Below are 6,000 nucleotides of genomic sequence, written 5' to 3'. Positions count from 1 at the left end.
CTAACGCCGCCACCAATCAGCGACGAGTGAGGGAGGGGCGGGGTTTGTCGTGGAAGACCCACCCCCTCCTCTTCTAAATTGCTTCTCCGAGCCTTGGGTTCAGAGAATTGGGAACCGGTCGTTCGCTGTTCTTTTTCGGTTCTTTGGTCAGAGGTCTGGGACTGCGACTTCTTGATTACTTATGTACCATTTATTTTCACTTGAAACCGGCAGCAAGTTAAGGTGGTTTAGAATCTGTCCTGACGGGTGGCGTTTGGAAGCAGCGCTTTACAAAACGCCTGGTCCTCTCCCTTCTTTGTCAAACCTGGTCAAAGTTAGGACTTGAGTTTTTTTTGGAGGATCTGAGGAGCAGTGGGGAGTGGGGAATTAGCCGCCCAAGTCCTTAAAGCTGTCACGTGCATCAGTATTTCCACCTCCAACGTCAGTCCAATTCCTATTAATGCTTTGCTTTGTATGGATAGCTAAAGATGTTTTAGAAGATAAGGGTTGAGGCTACCAATCCTAAGTATTTGCATTTTAACATGGTGATTTCTGATAAATAAAAGGATACCCTTTCTGGGTTCTTAGGAGCAAAGAAGATAATGGCTGCGGAATTGCTCTACAGCGTAATGTATAAGAATTTCGTTGGGTCATTAATAAATAATGCAATTATTTCATCACATTTTCAATATCCTGAAGGGCATTAGGGTTCAAACCGAGCCAATCCTGACTGATTATACTATCTGCCAAAACCTTTGTTCCTTTCACAGCTAAGGGTTTTTATAAAAATGGATTCAGGGTCTGCTGAAATAAATTTTTTTAAAAAATTTCAGTCCATAAACCAAACAAAAACATCTGTCCTGGAATGTGATCAGGAACAAACCAGAAAATTGTGAACATCTGATCTTGATACTGGCTTATGTTGTCTCTTGTTAAGCTTTTGCTTCTTTGCATTATTGATGACCATTCAATTAATTTTTGTATAGCCATACAGGTAGGATAATTACCAAGTGCCTACCGTGTACCAGGAATAGTTCTAAGCCTTGAGAATACAGCACTAATAAGGCAGACTCCCTGCTCAAATGGAATAGAGCCAACTAATGAAAAATCGATAAAATAGAGACTAAAGAGAGATCGTTAGTTGCATTTAAAATCTTAGTTTTTAACTTCCAGGCTGGCACAGTTTGTTAAAAAAAAAAAAAAAAGGATTTTTATTGAATGCCATCTATACTGCAAGTGATACAGAGATTGTACTGATCACTTTCTACACTCAAAAGTATATAATCAGGTAGAGTTAATAAAATAAAAACAAATCTGAAATGTAAAACAAAAAAATACCCTGGGAAGTTACATAGCAAAGGAGGAAGGAATCACAGCCCTGGTAATGTGGGACAACGCAGTGTGCAAATTATTTAACACAAAGCCTAAACAAGACATATTATTATTATAGCATGTTTTAGGGAAATAATTCTTGTTGTTGAACTGCAAGTACAGGTATATCTAAGAGATGCTCAGAAGGCTGGTCCTGATAAACAATGCATGTATAAAAGAGTAAGCAGAAATAAGCCTGGAAAGGTAAGTTATGGTAGAAAACTAGGTCAAGAAGTTGACTTTATATCAGGGAAATTACATGTAAAACAAGCATCGCTACACAGGCAACCATTTACTAGTTATATATGGAGAGTGAGTGATGGACCCAAAAGGAAGATTGATAGGAGGGGCATTTCAGAAACAAACTCTATGTTACTTAGCAACTGCCTAAATAAGAGTGGGGGTTTGCAAAGCATAGAGTGAATGCAGATTGTGAACACTCAAATGAAACTAGTATTATTATTATGACACCATAGTTTTTAACTTGACTTACTGGTAGTGCTAAAAACACATAAAAGTCCACAAAAAGAGCAGGAGAGGGATGGGATAGGGAATTTTCTTATTCTGTTTTATTTTTCCAAGTGTTTCTTTAGATTTTCTAGACATTTAATCATATCACCTACATTAGATATCATTTTGCCTTTTCCGTTCCAATTGTTATATTTCCAATTGTTCATTCATTTCAGTAGCTAATATTTCCAACATGATATTCAGTCAGATGGGGACAACTGATATCTTTTTGTTCCTGATTTGAGCAGGAAATTTCCTTTCATTTCTCCATCAAGTAAGATGTTGGCTTTGAGATGGAAATTGTGTGTGTGTGTGTACATGCATCATTATATAATATATATTGCATATTGATAGGAAATGTCTATTCCTACTGGGAAATTTTAAAAAATATAAACAAGTGCTAAATTGTTTTCAGATGCATTTTCCCTATCTTATTTCCTCTACTTCTTTACTTATTTCCTCTATCTTATTTACTCTGCTTATTTAATGGGTTTTATGAATAGATTTTATAATATTGGCCCACTAAGCATTCCTGGAATAAACTCCACCTGGTCATGACGAATTAGTTTTTAATATGCTCTTGTGCTTTCTTTGCTAATTTTGGGTTTTTTTTTTAGTTTGTGTAATCAATATTCATAGTGAAACTGATGTGTTTTTATTTTTTGATTGTAATATTATACTCAAATTAGAAAATATATATTTCTAATATAACAAGGAAAATAAGTTTTCCTTAGTTTTCTGTGCACTGGGATATTTTAAGTAGCATTTGGATCTGGTCTTTAAAAATTTGATAGAAAATTTGGTAGAAATTCCCAAGGAAGTCTATTCTTCTATTTTTTTAAATTATTAATTGTTAATTCTAATTATGTATACTTGTGCTTTCTACCTTTTTCATTTATTGTTTTAATTAGTATTTTTTCTTGTTTTCTTTCAAAGCACTTCTGCATTTACTAATTAACTCTACTGTTTTCTAACTCATTAATTTTTGGTTTTAACATTATCAACTTTTTTCATTCCACTTTTTTTATTAGCTTTGGAAATTGGATATTTAGTTGGTATATTTTTCATGTTTATTGTTATGGTAACTGCTTTAGCTGTATCCTAAAATTTCTGACTATGAATTTCCAAGAGAAAGTACCATTTTTCCTTTTGATTGCTTTAAATTAATGTCTGATTTTAAATCATGTAGGCAGAGAATGCTGTTTGTATATTTCTATTCTTTGGATTATTGAGGTCTTCTTTGTGGCCTAAAATGTCACTTTTGTAAAAATTCAATGTGCAACTTGAAAGAAGGTATTTCCTCTTAATAGTAGATAGAATTTGATAGATACCTATGAGATCTGCCTTATTGATTATGTTATTTATGTCTTTTACATCTGTAGTAATATTTGTTACCTTCATTTTCTTGGATTCTGAGAGATTTGTTAAAATCTCCAATACTGTGTTTTGTCTGTTTATTCTCACATCTCCTATAGTTTCTCCTTCACAAAAATTGTTGATATATTATTTGGTAAGCAAGTATTAATAATAGTTACATTTTCATTATGAATGGTAGTCTTCAACTTTGTAACGTGTTATTTTATTTTTAATGCTTTTTGATGCAAATACTACTAGTCAAACACTGAGGTTGTACTGAAGGAAACTGAGGCTGTTTATCTGAAATAGTATTACAGACCTTAAATTAATACATAGCATTTTTAAACTAAGTGTCTTGTACTCTTTAATGATTTCAGCTCAGAACCTAGTGGCAGTAATCGGGGAAGCAATTGGCATGCTTTGTCAGTGCTTGAGTAAATAGTGATCAGCTGGGGAAGACATGCCTAACTGTATTTCTGAAGGATAGAAAGAAACCTAGAATAAATGTAAAGTTTTGATCTTCATATTTGCAAATAATTATTCTTCTGTAACACCAAGCTAAGAAGAGGTAAGAACAATAAATCACTTTATGAGGAAATCTTTAAATAAAGCTGTGTGCACGTGGACAGATAATGCTTTTTAAAAAGGGGATAAACTGAAAGATACAATAAAAGCCTTCTTTTTTTTTTGAGATGGAATTTCGCTCTTGTTGCCCAGGCTGGAGTGCAATGGCGCGATCTCAGCTCACTGCAACCTCCACCTCCCAGGTTCAAGTGATTCTCCTGCCTCAGCCTCCCGAGTAGCTGGGATTACAGGCACCCACCACCACGCCCAGCTATTTTTTTGTATTTTTTGTGGAGACAGGGTTTCACCATGTTGGCCAGGCTGGTCTTGAACTCCCGACCTCAGCTGATCCGCCCACCAAGGCCTCACAAAGTGCCGGGATTATGGGCATGAGCCACCGCGCCCAGCCAATAAAAACGTTCTAATTAAATATGGTGTTATTGGGAATATCCAAAGAGTCCACAAAGCACCAAGCTCCCCAGGGAAGTTCCTGCAATGGAGCATGTTATAGATCTAGCACATTAAGGGCTCAAATGGTTTTCAGAAAGCGACTATGAATTATGTTGTTCATCATAGAGAGTGGGGATCAGGTCTTGTTCATTTTTCTATCCCTTTCAGTGCCCAGGACACTGAGCCTTGCACATAGTAGATGGTCAAAAAAATTCTTATTGAATTGAGATACCTTGAAATCATAGATCATGATATTTTTGAAAGAATTCTCATGTAAAGCATATATGTCACACACAGGTAACGAACAGTTAAAGTGTAAATGGGTAAAATGGTAAAGTGTAAAGCTAAATTGAATATGTAGGCCAAGGACAAATTGTAAAAGGCTTGAGTGCCAGGCTAATAAGTTTGATCATAATTCAGGAGACAATAACGAACTTTTGAGGATTTTAGATCAGTTGAGTGTCATGACCATGTAGGCTCTCAGTAGATAAGTAATTTCTTTGAGACGGATGCGACTACCAGTTTGTAGACCAGGCCAGAAGTTATTGCAGTAGGTTTTTGTTATAGTTGTTGTTTTGAAGATACTTGCTTGGTTAATCGAAAGATATAATCAGTCAAGCTGGTAAGTAGACTATTCCAGTGTGATAATTCCAGGAGTGCTATGTTTGTGAATCTCTTTAAAGAGGAAAAAAAAAAGTTCAGAAGGAAAACCAGTTTTTGCCTAGCAGGTACCCAAATTCCAGACTCCCAAAAGGAAAGGTGGGACATTACGTGAAGATGTTTGGCATAAACCACATTGTGGACAGTTAGTCACAGTGAGCCACTCTTATCACTTAGGGAAAGTTTCCTATCAGTGCGGGGAACTGTTTACCAGCCATGTTCCCAGACACCAGCCAAGGGCCAACCTTGCATACAGGTTTTTCTAAGGATCGATATCTCAGGCCTGTTGCAGTAGTTTAAAAACATTGTTTTCAGGTTATTTTATTTCTGTTGAAAGCTTTTTTGAGAATGATTCCTATAGCACATAAGAAAATTTAAGAATGTATTTAAATTTTTATTATAGTATTTTCCTTCATTTATTTTCCTTTTTTTAATACTAAGTTTGCCTACTCAGCTCAGATCCCTTCAAACAGAACTATTTTATTCACTCAGTAGACCATGGAGAACTTATAAAAAGCCCATTGTCCGCCACAGACCTCTAAGTATAGTATTTATCCAAGCAGCTTCTCTTCCTTTTGTTCTCCCATCACTGTCACTCTTTTGCATCTTGGCTTTTCACTCTAATTCTTCATTCCCATCTCAGGCCCTCCTTTCTCAGGCTTGCTATTTGAACCTAGCTGTTGAACTATGTTTCTAGCCCACCTGTAGGCACTTGACCCTGAGCTTGCTTGAGCAGTTAGCTCCTGTATTTATAGCTGCCTGGCCCACATGCACATGTCAGAATCATTTAGTGTGCATCCTTAAGAGCAGAACCAGATAGCATACCAGAGATCATTGGTTTCCGAGAATCTGTACCTCACCCTCCCAAGGAAAATGGACAAGAAGCCCTTCCATATTCTCAAGACAGTCAAGGAGATCCAAAAGTTATTGGGATTCTTTGAACAGTTTTAGCAGTTAATATTCAGCTTCTCTGCTTATATTATCTGGACAACTATCCTTTTCAGGAAAGTGAGAGAGTTTGCTTGGCTCCTTGTGAAGCCTGTAGCATTCTCGTAGTTAATGAACCTAGTAAATTTTTCTGTCTTCTTGGCCTTTTCTGACTCACCCACA

Source organism: Gorilla gorilla, chromosome 3 (genome assembly GCF_029281585.2).
Source record: "Gorilla gorilla gorilla isolate KB3781 chromosome 3, NHGRI_mGorGor1-v2.1_pri, whole genome shotgun sequence".
Classification (NCBI taxonomy): domain Eukaryota; kingdom Metazoa; phylum Chordata; class Mammalia; order Primates; family Hominidae; genus Gorilla; species Gorilla gorilla.
Note: the sequence above shows the minus strand (reverse complement) of the source record.